Source organism: Phasianus colchicus, chromosome 7, assembly GCF_987193195.1.
Source record: "Phasianus colchicus chromosome 7, bPhaCol1.hap1.1, whole genome shotgun sequence".
NCBI classification, from domain to species: Eukaryota; Metazoa; Chordata; class Aves; order Galliformes; family Phasianidae; genus Phasianus; species Phasianus colchicus.
The window spans coordinates 34,993,589-35,011,004 of NC_143442.1; the positions used below are offsets into that span (position 1 = coordinate 34,993,589).

Sequence of the window (17,416 nt, forward strand, 5' to 3'; positions counted from 1 at the left end):
TCACAGCCCAGTTACCTCTTGGATAGAAGAACAAAAGAGAACAGCATTTGGCTAGTTTTGAACCTGCCTCCTAATGAGCTGTTTCCTAGCTGTCATAAAGAAGGGCTCACCAACAGCAAGTCCATCTTTACCCTCTCCCAGGATGCTGTAATCTCTTTGTCTTCCCCTTCATACACAGCACAGTTCCTCCGCTCAGCTCGCTTGGCCCTTGCATGCACTGAACTTCCTGCTGTTCTCATGCACTTCCTTCTCCTATATTCATTTCCAGATGCAAGGACCACCACCACCCCCCCAGAGTCCCAGCGATGGGCACGCTGCTCTCTTTCAATGGCAGCATGACAAGGTGCCCTGTTTTCTGCCCCTAACACTACTTGCTTTCAGCTCTGCAGAGCGCTCCATTCATGTTTCCCACAAAGCTCTCACAGATGCAAAGATGCAGAGCCTTTGATGAATTATTTAGGACTGCTCTATTCCCATGCAGCTCTTTGCACTCTGCCACATTTAAGTTTAATCTGCCAGTTTATCCACCATTAACCATCCCAAGGTCTTTCCACTGCTCATTTTTTGACCTTGAAAAAAAAAAAAACAAAAAAAAACCAGGAAACCATCTCCCTGGTTCACCCCCTATCCCAGGAGATTTGCCAGTATCTCAACCCAAAACTGCTGTAGAACAGAATCACAGAACTGCCAGGGTTGGAAGGGACCTCAAAGATCATGAATCTCCAACCCCCCTGCTGCATGCAGGGGGTTTGCTGATGATTTTTTCAAAGGGAACTACTTATTTCCATATTTCCCACTTTTTCCATAACTATACACACAAGAGAAACCTCCCTTCTATCTGATGGCAGCTTAACTCACGTCTCTAGTGAGAGCAGCTCCTCCAGTCTTCAAATAAAATGTACTTAACAAATTTCCCATGTCCTCCTCTCAAGAACTCCAGCAAATTTGTGAGCTGTGATTTCCCCTATAAAAGCCAAGCTCGCCCTTCCCCACTACATCATTTATCCACACTTCTGAACAGCCCCTGCCAACCTGATGGCCACATGCTCAGCGTGATTAAAGCACACCGAGTCAAGTCCTACCACAGGCACACCCATGCAGCCACAATCAGGTCAGTGTGGTTACAGGGGTGTGATCCAGCCTCTCAGCTCACAAACCAAGACTCTGCTACACGCCTGCTTATCAAAATGCTCCTTTAAGTCACCTCCAAGGAAGCAGAACAAACTGTACAACCGGCGCAATCTAGGATGCTTCATTCTTCTACCAAGTATCAATGCTGTCCTGTACCACCTGGTGAAATCACAGCACTCAGATGCAAAAATTCACAGTACCAGGTTCAGTTACTTCCAAATAACTCTCACCCCAACTTTTCTGGTCACCACTTCAAGTCTGTGCTCTAGAATCATGGAAGCATTCAGATTCACTTTCTCACTTCTTTCAACTGCAGCTACAGAAAATGGGTCCAGCATGTTCGTACAGAAGTACATCTAGAAAAACATTCCCCCTCTCCGCAAGGGAACTTATGACTTGTTTATGCAACACATTTCTGAAAACATTTTTTAGAACTCGAGTCATGTCTCAGAGATTGCTATGCTGGTTGTCAAAACAGAGTATTTTTTTCCCTTACTCTACCATATGTAATGCTAAGTCCACTTTCCCTAACTTGATATCACCCATGCAAGATTTGGAGATGATTAGTGGAAAATACACAAATGAGACACTGTTCTCCAGAGAGCAGCACAGCAGGAACAATCTTAAGTTCTTCTATTTATTAGCCTGATGCACATCTAACTTGTTTAAACAAGGCTTTTGTCAAATGTCAAAAAAAATGTTAATGCAATCCAAGGCATGCTCTCAAGGGGAATTTATGCTGAGCTGGAACCAACTTGCAAGCCTTAGCTTCAGCCACAAGGAAACACTGAAGGGGGGCCCCTCTTCCCAACTGCAAATAGATCTGCTAAGATAGAAAGGTTTACTTCCCAATAGCTGTTACAGGGAACTTAAAGCAGGAAATCGGGGTGAGGACAGGTATTTGAAAGACACCAGTGTGAGGTCAAACACACCCTAATGTTCATGGGACAAAGCAGCACCTCAATGCTCCCCCTCTGATCTCCATCGCCTGCACAGTGATTGCGAAGCTGCACTCAGCTTCAGCAGCTTGGGGAAGCAGTGCAAATACTCACCTCAGATGCTCCTTCAGATGCCTTATTAGGTTTTGCTGTCTTCCCCCCCCAGAATAAGGATCGTGTCTACTTATGTCTATTTCACTACTGTTCTGCCTAAGAGAAGACCAAAAACACTGAACCACCACAAAATCAAAGTATTGCTAAAAAAAACTGTGCATCTCTTAGTGCCCCATACAGCTGAGCAGGAGAAATGGTCCTGAAGGCAGAAAGCAGATGAGAGTGAAAAGGACTCGGGGCTACCATTATCTGTTGCCTTAGAAGTACATACAGCAAATGTTAAAAAAGCTAAAGCTAAAGCAGCCCATTAGAAAAGCAGCTTTCTCAACCAGCTTCCTCCTTAAATGCACCTGCTGTTACAGGACACTTCAGAAAACAGCCTTATATAAAATATTTATATAAATATTTATTTTGGATACAAAGCATTTGTCAGATGAGGGTTCGACTCAGTGCCTAACTGTGGAACAAAGCCTTTCATCTTCCACTCACAGATCAAACATCGGGTTTGTAGGAAACCTAAAGAAAGCAAACAAATTGCCCAAACCCCTGGATCTGCAACCAGCAGCTGCAACTCCACCTCCTCTCCACTGCCCTGGCTCACCCTCACTCTTGAGTTGTTCACAAGCCTGGAACAGGAGCAGGAAAATCTGTTGAAAAAGCTGCTGTGAGCATCACGCTTGCTCACGTTAAATTCAGCTCCTCACAAGCCTCAGCAGCTGCTGCACACGCAGCCATGTCACATCAGATCTGAAAAGGGAAGGGAGAGCACCATCCCCTGGCTGCTTATCAGCTCTGTGCACACCCTGCTCACAACCCCCCTTCACCCTGCGTGAAGAATCAGTGCAACAGCTTGGATCACCCGGATCTACATCAGCACAGACCCACAGAGGTCTCCAACGCTGCTATGGCTTTTCATTGGAATCACAAAAATCCATGCTATGCACAAACATCAGCTTACTAATACTTCTCCACTCAATGTTTATGAAGCTGAATTTTAGCCTGTAAGTGGCAACGCTTCCTTTTTTAAAACAACATTCAAGCAGGAATTAAACTGTTCCTTGGTCTTCAGAGAAATCTCCCCCTCTGGCTATGTTCTCATTTGTGTTTCCTGGGCGATGCCAAAAAACTCCAGCTTGCTTCCTGAGCCTAGCAAGTCCCATCACCTCAGGCATGCACTTTGACTCACCTTACTATACTAGGAACGCTGCCTTTAAAGAAGCCTAGGCAGAGTTTGCAGAGGGAAACATCTCAGCTACACCTAAGGAACCTGCAGCTTACTTACAAACCTGCTCTCATGCTTTTAGCATCCAATACTTCACAGCATTTGAGTGAAACCTAGACCAGGTCTAGGAAAAGCAACTGGAGGACACAATGAACCAGCCTGCAAGATTCCCAGTATTTTGACAGTCCTGCTCCCAAGGATGGCAGTGATGAGACTGGTTTGACATACTTACCTGACTAGTGTGCTGATTTTTTGCAGTTAAAACAATTTTGACAATTTCAGTTCAACTTTCCACAATGCTACAAAAGAGAAACGTGTACAAAGAAAGGGAAACTAGAAACTGCCTTTATGATAGCAAATGCAGAGACAACTGAAGCGGTTATCACATCAAGTCAGCTACTGTTGCAGATCAAAATTGTTGGCTCCTCCCTGTTAAAAAGGAATCCTTTTTTCCCAGGCAAGGACAGACAACAGGACAACCACAGTGCACGCTGCAGCTGCTGCCAACAGCTGTACTAGATCTTCTTTGGGTGTTTTTTTTTAACTTTAGTTTTGAACTACAGTGCATAAGAGTTCACATTCCAAACCAAACACAAAGCAAACCCCCAAAATAAGCTTCACTGCCTTACTAATTAAAGGGATCCATTCTTTCAGGAAGGCTGACATAAACCACTGCTGTGGGGTTAAGGAGTATTTTTAGCACTCTGTTCCTTCAACATCTTACAGGGACAGGAGGAGCAAGCCAGAGCCTGACCATCCTCATGCAACCTCATGAAACACTCTAGGAAGTGAGCCATCATGTAAGTTCATCTGCAATGCCATGGGGCAGCTGTGTAACGCACCAAACCTTAACAACACAGGATTTCTTTTTCTCCAGTACCAGGGTTTTCACTCCTCGTTCCACTGCCAGGAAATGCTCGCAGCTGTATTCAACTGCATCGCCCTTTGCTGTGAGCAGGTCTGAGGGCTGCCTTGCTGTGCTGGGTCAGGCACCGACACCCTACGTGACAAGAAGCTTAACAGGCACAAATGTTATCAGCGATCAGCTAAGAAGGGTTCCTGCTTCATAATTTTCAGCTGGAGATTTAATACTCTGATAATGAATGTGATCTGCAGGGTCTGCGACACGGCAGCGGCGAGATGCATCTGAAATGCAAATTACATGAAATCTAGCTTTCTGCCACTACGAGACTCATAGAAAACATTGCTTACTGCATACAGCGTGCCACAAGGGTAATATCGTGTCATTTACAAGAAAACAAAGCCTGGTCTTAACAGTGAAAGGCATGGGCAGGAATGAGGAGGGAAAGGTTTTGAAACCAAAGGAAGAAAAGGTATTTCCAAGTGAAAGGTCTTCACCTAGCTCTAGGAAACTGTGTTCACTATGGTGTGGAGTAAGGAAATTCCATCTCACAAGCAAGAGTTACCTGCTAAGCATTAGCTGGAAGCCAACTCAGTAAGAAAGGCTCAAAGTTGCTGACACCACCAGGAGCTGGAGCTAGGCATGGCAAGGATGCCAGGCTATTACACAGCATTCTGCCACAGGACTAAGTGCACAGCCCCAGGCTGACCTGCCATACACTGCTTCATGGGTACAAAGAACACAGACTCACATTTGCAGAAACAAAACCTGACCAGAAAGAACTGAAAAAAAGCGTACAATAAAACCAAATAGGAAAGAAAATTTACATACACAATATAATTACCTCCAAGACACTTCAAGCAACAGAAAAGGCAAGCTGATTGCACTGGGCTACTCCTGACCAATACAGCAACAAAGGGAACCAATCCTACATTGCATAAGATACTATTTTTCCCTACATTCATGCAGAAGTTGAAGCAACAAAAAGCAATTTCAGCTGGAGGAAGCAATCTTAGGTACACAAAAGCCAAGCTTTCAAAGGCCTGATAACAACACAAGTACAAATACCTTATTAAGGGCATAACTGGAGCCACAATGGTTCCATAGGAGTTCGTGCTTTTAATAGGTAACTCTGAAACATCCATTTGTCAAATCTGTTCTGAAGATTTTCAGTACTGTCCACTGTTGCATGTAAGTGTACTCAACTACAAATTCCTCAATGCAGCCTGGGGGAGATGAAGAAAAAAAAACAAAACACAAAACCAGCCAAATTTCAGATCTAGCACCCAAATCACACTGGAAGATGAGCCTAAAAACTGCCCCAGCTAGAGGCCTGAAGTGGCAATTTCGTGTAGAGAAACTGCAGTCTTACAGGTTGGGCATTTACTTTTCACCTCAAAACTCTGCCCCAAGTAATTCCTGTAAGGTTGTTCAAACTCCATTCCAGATGTCTTTCACCTCCACAGCTCATTAACTAGATGTGCTTGTTGACCATATATGAAGGAGAATAAATGGGCAGAGCTCTGTCTCCAGTTATAATCCTAACAGCAAAGTATTCTCACTAGTGAAATCTCTCACTCTTCACAATTGCAATGTTTTTCTGTGCTGATGGATAAATAAATAAAACATGCTAGAACTAGCAAAGGAAACCTAAGTCATTTTGTAACAAGTGGGGGAATCACAAAATTTGAAAGGCAAGTCCCTGGAAGGCAGCAGCACTGCAGTCAGCTGGCTCCAATTAACACTTCACCTTTATCACCTGCAGAAGTATTTCCTTATGGGCTGAGAACCACCCATTATTCATGCCTCTGCTGACTCACCCCAGTATTAAATCGGGCTGGAAAGGGTGGTGCTCCTCCACATATGCAGACAGCACTCAGCTTACATGCCAGAATATCTGTTATAAAATCAAATCACGAGGAACGGTTCTAGGAGCTTGTACTTATGTTACAACCCCATTGTATTATTTTTTTTTCCAGTTAGTATAACGTACTATGAAAATATAAGGACTTTCAGATGATCTATACTGCATGCTTCCAGTCCACGTGGCTTAATGTGCTGAGCTTATCTACCAAGTGCCCCCCTATCCACTTGGTGCTGGGAACTCCTTGCAGAACACTGCTCAGCTCAGGCCAGATCACCAGGGCTATGGACAATGCTGCCTCCTCTAGGACCAGTTGAAGCTGATAGGTACAAAGCTAAATAAATTGATATTGAGTCAATAAGCTGATAGATATAAATGAAGTAAGTCACAAAAAAAGGTGAAAAGGCATGTAGCAATTTTATGCTGCATCACTTTGCTAGGCTGCATCACAAAACTGAATGGTGAACAGCAGCCTATTGTTTACACAAAAGAACTGGATATCAGACCATTACAACTGGAAGCATCACCTTCCAGGCAGGTCAACTTGCTCTCCTCTGTCAACTTTCACATCCACACAGACAGCCTGCAACAGATGCCTTCAGGCCCTGTGAATTCTGCCTCCCTGCCAGCCAGATGCTTTGTTGTGCTACTTCTCATTAGATAATTAATTAGATCTTCAGCATTACAGACGACGTATGTTCAACATTCCCTGCTCTACCCCATGCACTAGCTACACATATCAATAATAGTTTCTATTCCCAGTTTCTAAATAGCTACAGCATATATGCAACCAAAGACATGGAAAAAAAAAAATGGTGCAGGCTGCCTCCTACATCAGCCATTTAAAATATACACAGAAATACAAATTAAATGACCCTCTTATTCCTGAAGCTTCTACCTGACCAGGAGCCTGATGACCTCTACAGCTGCACTGCAGTTCAGACTGTATCTGCATGGGCTGTCTCAGCTCCAGACTGCATCTCTGAGATGTGCCTCACAACTGCTCCCAGCATCTGACTGGAAAAAACAAGACGTCAAAAATGAAAAATGCAGAGTGCCAAAAGTCTGCTTGTTTCAGCACCTCTGCATCTGCAGCTGATTTTATTGGACCCACTATCATATTTTCCTAGTGTTACCCTGTTGGGTGCATGTTCCACTAAGCAAATATGACAGTGGTAAAACTGACTTAAGTGATTTCATGCTCTGGAGTATAACAGAAGGGTTTTTGGAACTCAAAGCTTTCTTAGCTCCAAAGCACAGAAAAAAGAGAGCATGGAAGCAAGGAGACAAGGCACTGCCTGACTCCACGATCCCACCGGGCAGCTCACTAGCCTGGACACATACACATTATTAAATAAGCACAGGGGCTTGCTTGAAATTAACACACTGCAGTCAGAGTTTAATTTTACACGTGTTTATACGGCACATAAAGTAGCATCTAATATAGAAAGAAAAGATAGATAACAGTGCTTAGCCATGAAAAAAGGTAGAAGGGAATTTAAAAGTACTCCTCAGACAGGCTGGAAAGGATACAAGCTGACAGATAAGCTAAATTCCAGCAGAGTTTTGGGATTACCAGAGGGGTCCTTTGTAGAAGCTGTATACAAAGAATGAGCCCACTGAATTGTGCTGCAAACCCTTGCTTCACACATTCTGGGCTTCAGTGGGAATGAACACATCCCATCCTGGAAGGAGTTCCCATACAGCAGCCCCCAGAACCGGGCATTTTAGGAACACAGTTATGCATTAGAAGCACAGCATGTAGGGACAGGACACTGGCTTTGAAGGGAACTAGAAAACAAGCTGTGGTTCCATCTCATGCTCATGGAAACAGGATTAGGTACGTTCCTGTAAGTCAGCAGTATGCAGTAAGGAGCTCCACCACCCAGCACACTGAGCAACACTGAGCCCTCAGCTTGGAACTGCTTCCAGCAGCAGCAGCTCCACGAGAAGTAGGTGTTCTGCCTTGCTCACAATTCATCCACGCTATACATGGGCGACATTAAATTCACTGTAGATGGCGTTTCAGCCTGGGGCCCTAAAAATATAAACCAGCATGCCTGCCTGAAACACTACGCTTCTTTATTCAGGAATGGAAAAGGATTTCTTATCAGTCAATTCCTCGCATACTTTGCAAGGGTAGAGGTTAAGGCAAGCTGTGATACGTGTGTTCTGTAAGGATAAAGAAAAGGAGCCCAGTCCCAACACCTTCCTGCAGATGGAAGGCACAGAAGTTACTGCAGAAAACCCTGAGGTATGTTGCCTACACTTCTGACAACATTTCTGGAAGAAGTGACTCGAAAAACAGCTTCCTCCATTGCTTACTCCTTTTCTAATTGAGTTGAATAAGGGTATTTCCAGGTCAAGGCTCACACTGTGTCCACAGGCACATTAAAGACCTGCAGGGATTTCATAATCAATGAATGGTATCAGATGCTCACATTAAATACTAACACAGATCTGAAAGCACAATCCACAAGCACAACTGAACCTCAGTTTTAAAGGGAAAAAAAGCATATAGGCACGGCAGGGAGATAACAAGGTCTCATGTAGCAATTACTTAAGAGTAAAACTGTAATTAGCAAAGCAACTAAATCCCACTTCATTCTAAATTCCCTCCATTTAAATGAAGGTTTCTGCTTCCCTACCAGCCTAACCCCAGAGAAGACCTCCTTCCCTGATGCTCCTGAGCACTGCTGGAGGTCTGAGGACACAAGCAACAATCATGAGATCTGCAGATGCTCCAACACTCGTGCACAGTGGAGACAGATGTTGGAAGGCACCTGGCTTGGCAGCACCACCCGCTTCCTGCCACCGACATGGATTCACAGGCAACAGGAATTTACAGAACTGGCTGGTAGCAAGGGAGTAGAAAATGAAGCACTCATGAAAGTAACCAACAGGCTTTAAAATCTCCGGTCACAAACCATCACCTCACTCCTTGCAGACCTTGTGGTTTGATTCTGATGTCGAGATGTACTAAAGTGTCCCTCCAAGTCAGTGCTGAGGCTGGCAGGGACCTCCAGGTCCCTCTGGGCCACCTCTGCTCCTGCAGGGACTCCCACAGCAGGTGCCCAGCACCACATCTAGCTGGCTTTGGGGATCTCCAGGGATGAGGCCTCACAGATACCAATTTGTCTGAACATTTTCTCCCCTGCAGCCTACCCTGCCTCTCCTGACCCCTGCCTGCAGCCCATTGACATGGGAATCCCTGCAGGACAGTGTGGCTACACACATCTGGCTGCCTGCAGGATTTGCTCCATCGCTGCTCTGTTCATCTTTACTTAGAAATCACTTAAGAGGGAAAAGAAATTCAGCACCGCGTGAAGTTTAACCTACTTATCAGAGTTGTTTACTGGCGGAATTACAAGTCTTAAGATGACTGCAATGCCCTGTAATAAGCCTCTACTTATCATAAAGTCTCCTCCATGCTTCAGGTTAAAAACAGGCAAATATGAAGGGCTGGAGGCTAGCAGGTAATGCACTTACACACACAAAGCAGGAGGACCTCCGCCAAGCCGAGGGGCACAGCACCCATTTCCTGCAGGGATCTCAGGCACACTTCTAAGACTTAACAAACTGCAAACCAAAGCGACTTTGCTTTTGTGTTTCCCACCCATTATGTTCACAACACCAGGAGATAAGAAGGGAAAAGGAAAGGGAAGGATTCCCACATCTCAGTCTTTGCAGAGCCAACAGTCGTTGCAGTAACACTGCAGAATGGCACAAGGAAGGCTTACCTATAGAACAAAACATTGATGCTCAGCCAATGCAGCACAGCTTATCGTGTGTTCTGAAGCAAAAAAGAAATGGATAACACAGAACAAGATGCACAGACCTGCCCACATGAGAAAGAAGGGCTATGGGAACAAATTTCAGCAAACAGAACAATACAAATAGATTTTCAAACACGGTCGCATCACGCACCAGAGTGTCTCAGGGAAAGGACTTGGGGAGGTTCAGAAGCTGCTACCAGATGCTGAATTCATGCCCAACTTAACATCTCTAACACCTCTAAGAAAAGAAATCACCTTGAAAGTGACACGTGGACATTCACTGTGATTAAAACACAGCACCCACTACATAAAAAAGCCTATCAAATACAGCTAAAGGATTACTTGACAACAGATGTCACGTATATTTTAAAATAACAGTAATTACTCAGTTTACCCTAAAATTAATCAAAGGCTTAAAGCAGAGTATCTTTTTTAAAGGGGAAAAGCATTCCCATACAGCTTTTCCCTGCTCTTTGCAGGGAGTTGGACTAGATGACCTTTAAGGGTCCCTTTCAACTCAAACGATTCTATCATCTTCATTGCCCTGCATCTGGGCAGTTCCAGAAACAGGAAGGACAGACTGCTGTCCCTTCACCCCATAACAATTCAGGACACAGATGGATTTGTCTCTCACCTAAGCACTGCCACAACATAACAAGACTTGGTCCCCTTTAGCTATTTAGGGAAAAATACCACTCTCAACTTCAAGCAATACAGAACACAAATGGATGTCAGTGTGCAAGACTATGGATTGGCTGGAAGAAGTTCACTTATTTTCTACTTAAGCAATACTTGAGCATTTGAACCTCCTGTCCTCCGTGAGCGCAAAGTAAGATTTTTCACTGCAGGACTTCTGAGATTGAGGCAGAAAAGCTGTTGCCTTGCCAACATAAATATTTCTGTATCGCTCCTCAGAAGAGCTTCTGAATGAGGATGTTGTATAAGGAACAGTTAGGTCAACATTGCAGTTTCCCAGGCAGCTTAACCTGACACAAATGCAGTCCCAGTCCTGGAAGTGCAGATGTTTCGGACAGCTTGTAATTCTGATGCTCATCCCAAAAAAGGTTTCAGTTCTCAGGAGCTACAGGGAGAGCATCTTCGTTCTGAAAGCGCTCTGCAGCAGCAGCAGTAGAGGAACTGAGGGTCCCTGATTCTTACAGCATTCATTCCAAGTATAAGTGCCACTTTATAGCGACAGTAAGGAGCAACACAACATCACACCATGCCAAACACCACGCTCCTTAGACCCAAATGTGTGTACCCACAGCAAGAAGCAGGGAAGCTGTGTTATGGCTCCGTGCCTCCTGACAGATGCATTGCACATCCCTCCAATACAGCTGCACTAAGTGGTTTAGCACCTGTGTTTCAAAATAGTTCTCCCTTGTGCCTTAAACATAAGCACTGCCATTAAGACACTGTTCACATGGGAATACGCAGGGGGAAAAAAAAAATCACGTGATGGTATTACAATTTTCTCCTTAAAATGCACATGCATGCATGTATATACACAAGAAGCCCAGCATAAGTAAAACAGTATTTCTGGAATCCATATTCTCTAGCCAACCAGCCAGACAAGCCTACTAACAAACACATGCAAACAAAGAGAAAGCCATTATAAATAACTTGGAAATGCCAGGAGCTGGCAGCAGTCAGCACAATATTTTAGTTCCCCTTCAAATTTGATTGCAAAAACTGGCATTTAAAGCTTCCAGCAAGGGAAGATCTGCTATGGGTTTTCTCTCAAAAATGAAAGCTTAGCTCACAGGCGTTCAAAACTTCATTGCAAAGAACAAGAACCCCCTGCTAACACTAGAGAAGGAGGAATTGCAAAGTCTGTCCAACAATCGTGAAGATTACTTGTTAGGAAGCACGTGCAAAGCTGAAATTAAGTTCAAGTCCAGAAGGTGAGGGCACATTTAACCAGTTTATCCAAAAATAAAGTCTTGTTTGGTGCAACTAGAATTGAGGGAGCTAAACGCTGCCTCCAGACCTTATTTAACTTAGTAGCTCCTTCTATCCGTATGCTAGTGGAAAATGAAGTTACAGGTAAAAGGTCTTGGTTAATTAACAAGTAATGCTTCCTGTATTCATTAGATACAATTCTATATACTCCCCAAGTGGAATAGTTACAATCAGGAAGCACAGAAATAACGTACCTAACTCATAAATGTCAGTTTCCACAGCTGACATTATGGCCAGATTGTATGGGAAAGACTTCATAAAGACTTTTCTACAGTCTTAATATTGAGATTTACTCTGCTGTTTAACTTCAGACAAGTGACCTTTACGTCTTTGTCTGTGCAAGATGGAAGTCAAAGCACAGAAATAAACACTATCCATGAAGACCCTTCCAATACTTGAAGGGAACATATAAACAGGAGGAGGAACGGCTGTTTGTGAGGGTGGATAGTGATAGGACAAGGGGGAATAGCTTTAAACTGAGACAGGGGAGGTTTAGGTTGGATATTAGGAGGAAATTTTTCACGCAGAGGGTGGTGAGGCACTGGAACAGGTTGCCCAAGGAGGTTGTGGATGCCCCATCCCTGCAGGCATTCAAGGCCAGGCTGGATGTGGCTCTGGGCAGCCTGGTCTGCTGGTTGGTGACCCTGCACACAGCAGGGGGTTGGAACTGGATGAACATTGTGGTCCTTTGCAACCCAGGCTGGGGAGCAACAATGAGCCAGGCTGGGCTACAAACTAAGGCTCACTTAACGCACAGTAAAAACCTGAAGTTTTAATTGAGAAGAAAGACCGTGTGAAACCCCCTCAGAGGGATGAGTCTGTGCAGGCTGCAGGTGGAACAGAAGCTGGCAAGGCTGGGAGCAGCTGTGTGACCCAGAAAGCAGAACCTCCCCATCAAGGAGAACCTCAGTAGAGAACAAGGGCCACAGTTGAAGTCTTATCAGTGTATCCAGAGATGAATAAAATTGCACAGAGCTACAATGCACTGCACTGCTTGTTGTTTCAATGGTACTCACTGCCCGTGCTGTTGTAAGGAAACATTTGGTACTGTTTTGTCAATAAAGCAGAAGTATTATGTCAAACACTGTCATTACGTAAATCGGAAACATCAAAATCATTAAATGCTCCATTCTAAAAATTCCATCAAGATAATAGCTTATGTTGTATGCTTTTCATGAACAGAACAGATTATCATTTCTCAAGTTCAATACACTGACATTTCTCTTTCCTCAGACGTTGGAAACCCATTCTGCTTTTTTGGCAGAAGCCGCCTTTCGCTGTGTTTACTGCAGTTGCCTAGGGGAAATCCTAACACCAATTATCAAAAGCAACACTATTACATTAACAGCCTGCATTAATGGCTCTTTTATTTTTTAACCCTACGTGGCTCAAAGCGAGAATGAACACACATACACGCTAGAAGCAGATCTGCACTCTCCCTTTTCCAAAAAGCCATGCTAAAGAAAACACTATTATGTTATTTCAGTACCCTCTCACAAATCAGTTTGTAACCTGGAGGTTGAAAATTCAGTAATCAGTATTAAATTAATTCATACAGCAGCATCAAGAGTGGCTGTGCTCTACAGAGCAGACCCAAAGCATTCATTCAAATACCCCCAGCTCATTCCTCTGTGCTGACCTAAGAAGTCAAGATCTGATTGCAACTCCAGTTATGAGCTTCCACTCTGCAACACACAACATGGAACCAAATGCAGCCACTGAGAGTCATCTACTGAAGTCCTGAAGAGAATAATGGTTTGACATCTGGTACAAGCAATTCCATTTTTTTCATGCGAAAGAACTGTTAAATCTACTACATCATTGCCAATGGTTGAACTTGAGAAATCTGGAGCTCCTCTCTGTAAGCAGCATTTATGAGTAATTTCAACCCTTCCCTGGGTCTCAAAAGAGCCCACGTGCTACTCTGCTTCTGGAAAATCAAATATTCCTCCCTTAGCTTGACATCCACTGGCATTAGTTAATAATTTCAGCTTAAATTTACCTTTCCTGTCACACAGAACATCCCCAAATTCAGGACAAGCAAGAGCGATGAAGACTACAAGAACATCGCGTTTTAATCGCCCTTTTCCTCCCACAAATTGTGCTTCAGTCACCTACATGTGAGCTCCATTACACCAGTACAGCATGCTTCCCAACACTGGTAACCCAGGCAGCAGGCAGACCTCGGGCAGAGACAAATACATATGGTAACCTAATTTACAGAGCCAGGTTATGATGGAGCAGAGATGAGTGCCTCTCCACAGAAGTATTCATTGACATAGCAAGAGAAAGCCATCCATTACTGCCATTAGGAACCCAACTGCCAACTTATTATAGGCTAACATGGAAATTGAGTATTTCTTTTTAATTTTAAGACAAAGAGAGACCATGACTGCTAGCATCTGGCATACTCTTTAATATTGTGCAAACATCAATCCATCTCATTCCTTAATTCAGCTGGTGACCTTAATACCAGTTCAGTTCTTAATCATCTGGCTGTGTCAGTGCAGCTGGCAACCATTCTGCTCGACACGGGACCTACCCAATAAATTATAATGAAAACCCCCTCAGCCAATGCTTGACAAAGCTTAACCAAAATGCAATTCCTTCACCTTCTAGATTGTATTTTCATAACAACACCTGCAAAGCACTCATACACAGTAACTGAAAAAGCAAGGTGAGCACCAGAAGACTTTTAGATCACTTAAGGAAGGGCCTTCCCAGTGTTAAAAGAGAAGCACGGCACTAAAAACCTTCAGCTACAACATGGGAAGCTGGAAGGAATCAATTCCAACACATTTCCACCATACAGCTCAAGATTCCACATGTGCTAAAGCTCAGCCTGCTCATCCATGAGTTCACAGGGCTGGCACAGAAAGCACCAGCAGCACGCACGTGTAAAACCACAGCAGGGCAGCAAGGAGACGTTGCAGAGCTAACAAGAATTCTCAAATGAAGCTCTGCATCAAGACTGGAGGCCTCCAGCTGGTCACTCCTCAGTGTCCTTCTCCTTCCCACAGCCACCAACTGCAGAGAACACAAGACAAATGCTTCATCCCAACACACGGCAGGTCTGTGCCACGCTCCTGCTCCCACCACTTCCCCACACTTGAGCTTTCCTTCCCAAAAGTAACTCTTGGAAAGAAATCTGATCAACGCTTTTAAAGACAAAGACAGTTTAATGACCGTATCAAGAATAATTCGCCCCAAACCTACCTCCACCCATTTCATAGCAACAAGAAAAAATATGCAGATTTAAATATTCCTCGCTCTCGCTTTACAAATCTGTAGCTTCAGCTTGTTCTGAACAGTATTACATGACCAAGGTAATTAGGAACAGATTTTCAACATGCATCACTCAGGCAGCGCTGCAATATCTGAGCAATTATTTCAAGTTGAAAATGTCAAAGGCATGCTTTTCAATTTGTATGTTCTCTATGGACCTGAGGTAGGTGGTAGAGAGCAAGTGCAAAGTCAAATAACTCGCACAGCACCGAACAACGTCACGTGGGAAGCAAGTCTCAAGTAATAAACTCTTTTTACGACTGGTGACACGGGAAAACAAAACATTTAATTAAGGATTCCTCCACCATTACTCTAAAATCTAGGCGCAGGGCTTGCCAGGAGCATACCAATTTTTGCTTCAACTAAAAGAAGCCATACTGTTGACACAACAAGACTTTACTGAACAGCAGCTCATTCCAAATTTAAAACACTAAAATACATCTGGCACGCAAATCATAGCATGTCATGAGACTTTTTCTTCTTAAGAAATACCAGGGGAAATTAAGGACAAAATAACTTAAGCTTTCTGGAAAGACACCAATAAGTAACAGCTGAAACTTTGCACAGAGGGCTCTGCGTGATTTTGCCTTCTACAACAGGATGACGTTTTTCTAACAGCAGAAGCCTTAGCTGCACTTGTCTGGAAAAAAAGCAGCAGAAGATGCTGGGCAGACAGGAGCCCTGTTAGCCCCCTGCAGCACGTGGGACTGCAGCGCTGCTCCTGGGACACACACACACATCCTTCTGCAAAACACAACTGAAAGCTCACTTCCAGCAGATAGACATGACTCTGGCATGCCCACAAAAACCCTTCTGGAAGTCTTGGTGCTAAAGATCAGTGGTTACTGATTAACTCAAGTCTTAAACTTACCCCAGACTGACAGGACTGTGTTCTGTGGATATACAGCTGTATTCTCCCCTTTAACAGTTTAAGTGCAACGGCACGGGACAGGCATGCACAGCCATATGAAGCAACTCTCTCTTGTGGTTACCTCAAACTTGAACCAAGGTCAGACCACAATTTCCGCCAAGACTACTATGAACCCACATAAATGCCTCTATGTCAATAAAACCTTACACTCCTCAGTTACTGGCTCTAAATATCTGGCTTTGCTCCCCACACTTCATCTTTGGGCACGCTCCGAGCAGCACCAGTAGACTGAGGGCAGAGCTGGGAAGCAGCTCTTGCTCCAGTCTCGCCCCATGAACTCAGGGTGCAGCGAAGCCCTGGCATTGCTGCCCAAAGAAGCCATGGGTGCCGCATGGAGACCTTCAAGGCCAGGCTGGATGGGGCCATGGGCAGCCTGAGCTGGTGGGAGGCAGCCAGCCCACAGCACGGGGGTTGGCACTGGATGGGCTTTAAGGTTCCTTCAACCTCAAGCCATTCTGTGAAGTTCCCTAGGTGAAGCTCTCTGCTGTACCTATGCTCCAAGGGAAGCTCCACCTGCTGAAATGAGTTTTATGTTTAAAGGAGCAGCAACTTGCAGATGACTGTCTGTTCTGATCAGCTCTTAGCACTCAAGGTATAAGTACCATAGTTAAATGCTTGATCCCAGAGACCTTATAAAGATTTTAAAGCGCAAGTAGCGTCACATGCTCCACAACCAGCATTTCTGGTCTGACACATCCCAGCCACCACCACCAGGATACCTTCAGCGCCTCGCAGAGTGCAGACAGACACCCTGACTTCCACCCTACAGCAAGCGAGATGGAAAATTTTCAAGTTCTTCCTCCATCCTAGGGACTCACAAACCCCAGCCTGACTCCACCTGCCGTTAGCAGCAACTGGCTGGTTAAGTACTTAACGGAAAGAAGAAGGTAATTCAAAGAGTGTGGCTTCTGAGCTCGCGCTGCATTGTGCTCTTGAAAACACCAAGCTCAACCGAAATAGTTTGGAACAGAAGTGCAGGACTTACAACACGTTTACATCAATGTTCACCTGCTCCCTCATGTCAGCAGACATTTCCAGCCACTGTCACTCATCTTTAGGATTCCAGAGGTCCATACAGAGTGAGGGAGGCCCAGCGCAGTGTGGCACTGGGTCACCCAGTGACCTACATACTGCCAGCCAGCAGCTCAGCTTCCACTGCATAATTGAGCGGACTGTGCTTCTCTCACCCTGCCATCCCCGAGCACGGGGAATCCAAGTGCTTTTTCATTCATAAGATGCACCTAGCGTGTCCTCCTCAGAACCACACTGTGCATCTAAGGAGAAAACACAACCGAGCACTTAAAAATGTGCAGAACGGCATAAAGCTCCGT

The 17,416-nt window shown here is 44.5% G+C and overlaps 1 protein-coding gene across 6 annotated transcripts in view; it reads right to left on the reverse strand.

Annotated features, from left to right (window-relative positions):
• AGAP1 (ArfGAP with GTPase domain, ankyrin repeat and PH domain 1) overlaps positions 1-17,416 on the reverse strand; it is a 292,152-nt gene that overhangs the window by 219,023 nt on the left and 55,713 nt on the right. The gene's annotated exons all lie outside the window — the stretch shown is intronic.